This window comes from Phocoena sinus, chromosome 18, assembly GCF_008692025.1.
Source record: "Phocoena sinus isolate mPhoSin1 chromosome 18, mPhoSin1.pri, whole genome shotgun sequence".
In the NCBI taxonomy this organism is placed as follows: domain Eukaryota; kingdom Metazoa; phylum Chordata; class Mammalia; order Artiodactyla; family Phocoenidae; genus Phocoena; species Phocoena sinus.
In genome coordinates this window covers 7,431,990-7,441,864 of record NC_045780.1, presented here as the reverse complement: position 1 = coordinate 7,441,864, position 9,875 = coordinate 7,431,990, and the positions used below count along the sequence as shown (strand labels likewise).

General features: G+C 45.3%; 1 long non-coding RNA gene and 1 other non-coding gene across 2 annotated transcripts; one reads left to right on the top strand and one right to left on the bottom strand.

Moving 5' to 3' along the window:
- Window positions 1–620: 620 nt before the first annotated feature.
- Window positions 621–8,404, bottom strand: LOC116743103. Its single transcript, XR_004346682.1, has 3 exons — window positions 8,267–8,404; window positions 5,073–5,170; window positions 621–652 (listed from the first exon to the last, which is right to left on the bottom strand). It is a non-coding gene; the product is annotated as an uncharacterized LOC116743103 (long non-coding RNA).
- Window positions 8,405–8,623: 219 nt separating this feature from the next.
- On the top strand, window positions 8,624–8,697 carry TRNAN-GUU. Its single transcript has one exon. It is a non-coding gene; the product is annotated as a tRNA-Asn (tRNA).
- The last annotated feature ends 1,178 nt before the right edge of the window (window positions 8,698–9,875 follow it).

The window sequence follows — 9,875 nt, the reverse complement described above, 5'->3', positions numbered from 1 at the left end:
TAGACATTTTTCCAAAGCAGGCATATAGATGGCCAACAGGCACATGAAAAGATGTCCAACAACGCTAATTATCAGGAAAGTGTAAATCAAAACCACAGTGAGATATCACCTTACACCTGTTAGAATGACTGTCATCAAAAAGACAAGGAATAACAAATGCTGGAGAGGGTGTGGAGAAAAGGGAATCCTCGTGCACTGTTGGTGGGAATGTAAATTGGTGCAGCCACTGTGGAAAACACTATGGAGACTTCTCAAAAAATTAAAAATAGAACTACCATGTGATCCAGATATTCCACTTCTGAGTATTTATTCAAAGAACACGAAAACACTGATTTGAAAAGATACATGCACCCCTATGTTCATTACTGCGTTATTTACAATAGCCAAGTTATAGAAACAACCTAAGTGTCCACTGATGGACGAATGGATAAAGAAGATTTGAGATATATATATATACGTGTGTACATACACACACACACGTACACACACATATATAATACAGTGGAATACTACTCGGCCAAAAAAAAAGAAATACTGCCATTTGTGATAATACAGATGGACCTTGATGGCATAATACTAAGTGAAATAAGTCAGATGGAGAAGATAAATACCTTATAATTTCTCATATGTGGATTCCACTCATATGTAGAATCTAAAAAAAAAATGAACAAATGAAATAAAATAAAAATAAACTCATAGATAGAGAACAGATTTGGGGTTACCAGGGGGAAAGGAGTTATGGGGTGGGAAAATGGTTGAAGGGGACCAAGTGCATGGTGATGGATGGTAACTAGACTTGTCCTGTTATCACTCTGAAGTGTATATAGATGTTGAACTGTAATGCTGCACACCTAGGACTCATACAAATATTTAAATAAAAATAAAAAAAGTATTTCACTACTGTGCACGATAGTGGATGGAACCATCTCGTACATATCCTTGTCTATGTATATCTCAAGGCGAAACCCGTGCATTGGAGGGAATGAGTCTCTCCAATGTCACCAGGATACTGACAAATCGTTCTCCAGGGCATGTGTCCTGATTTCCATCCACAGCAGATGAAAGTGAGGGCCAAATGCTCCAAACAGCACCAACTGAGTTTGTCAGACTTCCTCAATTCTGCCAATCTGCTGGGTGTGAAATAACATCTCATTATGATTCTATGTTTCCCAGATTATTAGACGAGTGTAGTGTCTTCTCATGAGTTTATTGACAATATGGATTTCCTCTCCATTAATGTTTTGCCTGATTTTCTGCTCTGTTGTTTGTCTTCCGCTAATTGGTAGGCAATTCTTTAAAATTCTGCATACTAAGGCTTTGCTGCTTACGTGCATTGCAAATTCCTCACTCAGTCTATGGTTTTGTCTTTTAAATTTATTTTTTGCTTATTCGTTTAACGAAAGTTTTACTACATTTTAAATATAATCAAATACATCAACGCTTTATTTCACGTTTACACTTATTATGGTGTGTTTATGAAATCATTTCTTACCCCGAGGACATTGTTCTGTCTTCTTTGGGGAACAGAGTAATGATTCAGTAAATATGTGCTGAATAAATGAATTATTTCTAGTTTGTTGGTCTCCAGAACATCGCACAAATCCAATTTTTATTTTGTATAAGCCCCATGCTCATATAAGCAATTTTTTATTGCAAAATTGGACTTAAATATAAAAGGGGGTGCTATCATTTATCCTAATTAGGCCAAGGTGAAGCATGCCTTTGGTAACACACCAGCGAGAATAACTATTATTCTTCACAAAAGATTCAGTTGAGAAACAGGATTTTTAAATACAGCAATATTTAGATTAGAAAGCAGAAAGTAAGCCTTGTTAGTGAGGGCTACAGCAGTAGAACAGAGCACCTAGAACAGCCTACAGCATCAAAAATTTTATTGAGCATCTGTTATGTAAGGAGAGTTGTAGAACTTCTTTCTTCAAAAACTCAATCATGGGGCTTCCCTGGTGGCACAGTGGTTAAGAATCCGCCTGCCAGTGCAGGGGACACGGGTTCCAGCCCTGGCCCAGGAAGATCCCACGTGCCGCGGAGCAACTAAGCCTGTGCACCACAACTACTGAGCCTGTGCTCTAGAGCCCGCGAGCCACAGCTACTGAGCCCGCAAGCTGCAACTCCTGAAGCCCACGCGCCTAGAGCCCCTGCTCCGCAACGAGAGAAGCCACCGCAATGAGAAGCCCACGCACCGCAACGAAGAGTAGCCCCCGCTCGCCGCAACTAGAGAAAGCCCGCGCACAGCAACAAAGACCCAATGCAGCCAAAAATAAAAAATATAAATAAATTTTTAAAAAATTTAAAAAGTCACCTAAAATCTCAGATACCAGTTCTTTTTTTAAAAATTTATTTATTTAATTTACTTATTTTTGGCTGTGTTAGGTTCCCGCTGCTGTGCGCGGGCCCTCTCAAGTTGAGGCGAGCGGGGGCTACTCTTCATTGTGGTGTGCGGGCCTCTCATTGCGGTGGCCTCTCTCGTTGCAGAGCACAGGCTCCAGGCACATGGGCTTCAGCAGTTGTGGCTCACAGGCCCAGCAGCTGTGGCTCGCGGACTCTAGAGCGCAGGCTCAGTAGTTGTGGCACACGGGCTTAGTTTCTCCACAGCATATGGGATTTTCCCAGACCAGGGCTTGAACCCGTGTCCCCTGCACTGGCAGGCAGACTCTTAACCACTGCGCCACCAGGGAAGCCCAGATACCAGTTCTTAAATGAAAGCACATTTATTACTTAAGAGTCGCACATTGTAAAATTCCCCTTAGGAGTGGTCTCCGTGTCCCTCAGACACCTTTTCTCAGGCGGGTAAAAGAGTTGGAGAAGGGAGAGCAGCGTGACGGGTACACCATGCTTGACAGGGACCCATGTGTGCAGGCACGGGACTGCCCTGAGTTACCACCTCACAAACTGGCACTCCTCTGCCCCCAGACAGAGAAGATCGGCGGAGCCTAACCACCTACCACCCTCTACCTGCAATTTAGGGAAACTGCCTCTGCTGCCTTTCATTGCTGGCCCCTTACAAGGACAGCTTGCCGCAGACGCTTGAGAAACTCGTGGAAAGGGGGAAGCAAGAAAATTATAATCCCCACTCAGAGGTAACCATACGCACTACTCATGTGTACACACACACACGATTCGTGCTCATATGCAATGTGAGAGGCCGTGTGGGTCCAGGTTACAAGCGTAGCTGCTGGAGCCTGACTCGAGGTGTGGAGCCCGGCCGCACACTCACAAGCTCTGCAACCTGAACAGATGCTCCGTCTCTGCTCCCATTCCCCCACCCGCCAAATTAGAATAAGAGTAATATTGACGGTATCTGCCCCACAGGCTTGTTATGGGCTTAAATGAGACGTTATGTATAAAGTGTGTAATAACATGGGACACACAGAAAGAAGATGCAGCTGTGAGTTATCATGATGACACAGTTCTCCATCTGACCTTATAACTTAACATTTCATCATAACCCTGTTGTCAAATATTCTTTGAAAATACTATTTTTAGAATTTTAGCGTTCTGTAGCCTACCTTTTTTTACTTAACACTTTACCCTGACTATATGTTTTAAAATATTATTCTTGATGTCTATATTTTAATACTCTATTTTCTAAATATATCACAATTTATCATTTTCCCCTGTTGCTGGATATTTAAGTTGTTTCCTATTTATCACTATTATAAATAATACTGTGATGATATACTTAAAACTTGGGCCACATCCCTGGTCCCTCTCTTAGGATAGATTTCTAACATCGAATTTCTAGAATGAACATCATTTAATGTTCATGTTACCAAACTGCTATCCAGAAATAATAGGCCAGGTTTACCCTCATCAGTCCTGTGTGACAATGGCCTGTAACTATGCCACTGATAGAATTTTAGTAGTATCTCTTTTTCTTCTTTGCTATTTGAGAAGAGGAAACTTTTTACTTCATTTCATTTTGATTTCGATAACTCGTGAGGTTAAACTTTTATGATTATATTGGTCGAGGGTATTTCTTCTTTTGGGAATCTTCTGTTCATGTCCCCATTTTTGTTTGTCTGAATTTTTTAGTTGAGCTGTAAAGAGGTATTTTTCCATATTAATTGATAGATGCACTTTACATTATTAGGAATTTAATTTTTCCATCACACTTTATTTTTTCCCAGTTTCCTTTATAGTTTATGTTTTACTTTACTCATCTATTCAGCATGGAGTTACTGAGTGCCTGCTATGTGCTGAGCACTGTGGTAGGTGCTGGGGATTCAGCAGGGAACAAAGCTGACTAAAATCTCTGTCCCTGGAGGGCCTACATTTTAGTGGGAGCTTCTAGTTGAGGGTGTCATTTCAGTGGACACAATCATCTAGTTCCTGGAATGACCTATAATTGAGAAGGACCTATAATTACTTAAACATAATTGGTCCATTAATGCCATGTTCCTTTCAGAAAAGCACTGTACCCACATGAATACGGAGCAAGAGAGACCCCAGAGCTCAGCCTAACGGAGAAAAGTTGGTAATATTTTCAAACAAGTATGACTAAAAAGACACCCTTAGACTTTCAGCTGGGACTCAAGCACACTCAGTGTTTATTTCTTTTTCTCCCTTCCACACAGGTGCCTCTTAAAATTTTACAGCCTGACTTTTCCGGTGGCGCAGTAATTAAGAATCCGCCTGCCAGTGCAGGGGACAGAGGTTCGGGCCCTGGTCCGGGAAGATCCCACATGCCACGGAGCAACTGAGCCCGCGTGCCACAAATACTGAAGCCCGCCTGCTTAGAGCCCGTGCTCCGCAACCAGAGAAACCACCACAATGAGAAGCCCACGCACTGCAAAGAAGAGTAGCCCCCACTCACTGCAACTAGAGAAAACCCGTGAGCAGTAACGAAGACCCAATGCAGCCAAAAATAAATAAGTTTATAAAAAAAAATTTTTTTTTGCAACCACTTGTATACCTCACCATCTGGGGCTCGAGAAATGGGGGTGTCCAGGTGGGGTTGATGAGAAGAGGGAAGTTTGGGGTCTTCGCTCAGGCTACTATACCAAAGTACCATAAACTGGGTGAGTCATAGAGAACAGAAATTTATTTCTCACAGTTCTGGAGGCTGGAAGTCCTACATCAGGGTGCCAGCAGGGTCAGGCTTCGGCGAGAGCCTCTTCCGTGTTGCAGACTGCTGACCTCGTGTTCTGTCCTAATGTGGAGGAAAAAGATGGAGCTAGCTCTCCAGCCTCTTCTTAAAAGGGCACTAATCCCATGCCCAAATACCTCCCAAAGGCCCCACCTCCAAACACCATCACATTGGCGAACAGATTTCAACATGTGAATTTTGAGGGGATACGAACATTCAGTCCATAACAGGTCCCATAAGTAGAGAAGACTGCGCCAGGAGTGACTTTATGGAATGACGGATGCAACAGCCAATTTCACAAGAGATTCCTTTCCCTCAGTGGGGAAAGGAATGGGACCTGCAATAGGAGCAAAACTACCTCTTCAGCAAACTGTGTGCACATGTGACTCAAGGACCGGATGAGTGGCCACCCTCCAAAGCTTCAGCACTTGGAAACAACTCCAGGGAAGGGGACAGAGGGAATCCTGAATTGACAGAGATTGCGTTTGGCGCAGCAGCAGAACAGGAAATCAAAACAGAAGTTGAATGGAGTGATAGAAAGATAAGGTTCTATTTCTTATACATCTGAAAGATATCACTGTGTTTTTAAGAGGAATCACAAGAAAGAGAAAGAGAGAGAGAGGTCATCATTTAAACACTTAAATTAGAATTTCCCACAATCCTGGGAATTCCCTGGCAGTCTAGCGGTTAGGACTCTGCCCTTCCACTGCAGGGGGGACAGGTTCGATCCCTGATGGGGGAACTAAGATCCTGCAGTCCATATGGCCAAAAAAAAAAAAGAATTTCCCACAGTCCTTAAGAAGAAACTGAAAATGCAATTGAAAAATTCCATTAAATTAGTATAAGTTTAAGCTAACTTTTTTTTTTTTTTTTGCGGTACGCAGGCCTCTCACTGTTGTGGCCTCTCCCGTTGCGGAGCACAGGCTCCGGACGAGCAGGCTCAGTGGCCATGGCTCACGGGCCCAACCGCTCCACGGCATGTGGGATCCTCCCGGACCGGGGCACGAACCCGTGTCCCCTGCCTCGGCAGGCGGACTCTCAACCACTGCGCCACCAGGGAAGCCCTAAGCTAACTTTTAAAGGTGCAGTTTGGAAAACCTTATCTGTTCCAGGAATTCCAAGGTGGAGGTCATCAATTCCTTCTTCACCTGTTCGCCACTCATAAGCACCACATGCATAAATAACTCCACAGAACCAGATTAAACATAACTGACTCCAAAAGTTGCCCAGCACAGACGGGCAAGAACCTCCTGACAACAGGATCTCTAGATAGTCCTACTCAGAAGATTCCTCCTTCATCCCCTCTCCTTGAAGGGCACAGGCTCAACTCTGCAGCTCCACTTAGCTCTTTCCCTTCCCCCCTTTATGAGAAGCTGGCCTCCATCACTCAGCTTTCTCCTCAGTGAAGCAGAGCTGGCTCTTGCTAGGAGGAAGCAAGTAGAAGGGTCAGAGAACCCAGATCCAAAAGAAATTTTTTAAAATATGCTCAACATCAGTAATCACTAGGGAAATGCAAATCAAAACCATAATGAGGTTAACACTTCACACTCATCAGGATGGCTATTACAGACAAGAAGGAAGGAAGGAAGGAAGGAAGGAAAGAAGGAAGGAAGGAAGGAAGGAAGGGAGGAAGGGAGGGAGGGAGGGAGGGAGGGAGGGGGAGGGAGGGGGAAGAAAGGAAAGAAGAGAGAAAGAGAAGGGAGGGAGGGAGGGCAGAAGTAAAGAAGGAAGAAGGGAAGAGGGAAAGAAAATAGCAAGTGTTGGCAGGATGTGGAGAAATAGAAACCTTTGCGCACTGTTGGTGGGAATGTGAAACGGTGCAGCTGCTGTGGAAAGTGGTATGAAAAATTAAAAACAGAATTACCATATGATTCATCAGTTGTATTTCTGGATATGTACCCAAAAGAACTGAGAGTAAGGTCTCAAAGAGATATTTACACATCCATATTCACTGCAGCATTATTCACAATAACTAAAGTGTGGAAGCCACCGAAGTGTCCATCAACTGATAAAGGGGTAAAGAAAATGTGGTGCATACACACAATGGAATATGATTCAGCCTTAAAAAGGGATGCAATTCTGACACATGCAACAATGTGGACGAACTTTGAAGACATGCTAAGTGAAACAAGATAGGACAACTACTGTACAATTTCACTACATGAGGTCCCGAGAGTCATCAAGCTCATAGAGAAAGAAAGTAGAACGGTGGTTGCCATGTCGGGGGGATGGGGTGGATGTGGAAAGGAGGAAGCAATGTTTAACGGATGCAGCGTTTCAGGCTGGGATGATGGAAACGTTCTGGAGATGGATGGTGGTGATGGCTGCAGAGCAGCGTGGATGTACTTAATGCCACTGAACTGTGCGCTTAAAAAAAAAAAAAAAGGTTAAAATGATGAGAAAAGAACCAGGAGGAAGGGGACAGGAAGGGGTGCGGGAAGGAGAAGAAGGTGGAGGAGGGTCCCTCACAGGTGAATTGAACGGAAACAGGGAACACACAGGACTGGATTTAGCACGTGGAGAGCTGGGGTGAATTTCCTATTCTGTGGGCGGAGAAGACAAGGGGAGCGATCCCAAAGGAGCTCAAGAGATCTGGCTTCGCAAAAGTAAACTGAAAGCCAGGAAGTTCTAAGGGTGTGGCACTAATGCTAAGGCCCCCACTCCCCGCCGTTGCAGAGACGGGTCATTCCAGATCTCAAAGGCCTCAGTGCAGAAGTCAGGGAACGCGGAGGGGGGGACCCTGCAGAGGCCATTTCAAACTCAAAGGCATATCTTAACTGCCATAGGGCTCTTCTGATGTCCCAAACCAGGCATTCTCAACGCTGGCCCTATCCTCGCCAAGGGGGCAAAAACTGTCTCTCTGAGGTGAAAAAATCTTATTCTTTCTATGCACCTAGCACAGAAGTGCACAGGGCAAATTCACACATACGCGGTGTATCTATGGTACCAAAATTTTATGGGGGTTGGTGATTGGGGGGGGAAATATCCAAAGGAGAGGGAGAGGGGCAATAACACAACCACGCAAAGGCTGAGACCACTGCCCTAAAGCTGGGGGGGCGCTCCGGGATGTGGCTCCATCCTCCAGGCCCGCACAGCCCTCTGGGCTTCTCGCACAGCTCGAGCGCGTGTGGTCCGGCAGGAGAGCACGCGCGACCTCACCCCTTCCAGCTTCCGCAGCCGGGCACCCAGTCGGCCGGGTCGTCGTCACGCTCACTGTCACTGCCCGCGGCCGCCCGGGACAACCGCTCCAGCGCGCACAAGGAAGGGGAGGGTCCGCTACGGGCCCCCGGAGCCGGGGGCGGGGCCGGCTCTCACGTCGGGGGCGGGGCCCGCGCGACGCGCGCCGGCCCCGAGGAGCCCCGCGGCTCCGCCCGAGCTTCCGCCCGCAGCCCGGCTCCTCCCGCCGCCTCCTCGGCGCGCTCCTCCGAGGTGCCAGCGCGGCTACGCCCAGGGCGGCGAGAGAGCCGCCGCGGCCGCGGAAATCTGTACACACCGCAGCAGGGCCCCAACAACCCGGTCTCTGTGGCGCAATCGGTTAGCGCGTTCGGCTGTTAACCGAAAGGTTGGTGGTTCGAGCCCACCCAGGGACGAGGGAGCTTGTTTTCCTGTACGGGGATTCATTTTAAAACTACAACTCTGAGATTTTTAATCAAATAGGAGTACGACACTGATACGTTTCTAGGATAGAGGAAGACAACGTCCTCCTAATAGTATTTGGTGCCCAACACAGTGAATCCAGGAGCCACACTGCTGCAGAACTGGGAGCCGGTGGATTGCTAATTCTAGTCCTACCGAATATCCGGGGGAAGTGTGCATATATGCTTCAGGAGACCTGCCCAACCTTGTTCATCAACAGCAGACATTGTAATGGCAAAAACAAACAAACAAAAAACACTCAATTGCCCATTGACAGGTGAATGAATAAATGCCATTGGTTTCTCTCAGAAAATCTGATACCACCAAAAAGCAAATGTAGTTATTCAATTTTGCCATATCTGCGGCCAAAAGCATTTGAGAAGCAAATGCAGATGCGAACATGCAAGAGGAGACATCTCAGAGTCAAAAGTATGTGGAGGCACCGTTATACCAAGAACTATTTGCTGAATTAAGCTGTGTTACAGCTTTGGGATCAAGGACTTGAATCTACGCAAAGCCTTAACGTTTTCTTTAGATTGCTGGCAGATTTTTTTCTGAAATTAAACTCAAGCAGAAATTGTTTGTATGGGTTCCTGTTAAAACGTCTCAAATGACGTATTTTCAACTCGTCTCACAGAAGACACAAATATTTTTCAAGCAGATGATTTGCATATGACTTTCTTTTTTTTCTGATTTTATTGAGAAATAATTGACATGTATCACTGCATACATACGAGTTTCTATAAAGATAGAGAACCACATGATAATATGATAGCATGAATATGTAATTCGTTTCTGCCAAGATTGAGGTCATGTGGTAGGTGCTTTTTCTCTAGGTTGTTCTTATCAGGGATAGAATTTTGAGACCTAGAAGAAGGAATAGTTGACTGTCTCACTAGGGTGTCTCCTAGGGAATGCCTTGGCAAATGCTGGCTGACAATTATTTATCAAATTATGGTTGATAACAAAATATCCTCTACTGTCTCGTTAGGACCCCTCAGGAAGGAGACACAATATTACACTTATGGTGGAATTCCAGGCAGAATGACAGGTAGCCACCCCCAAAAAATATTCTTAGGTAGGGGCCTTTCTGATGCTTCTCAAAATTCCAAACTTGCCACCTACACTTAAG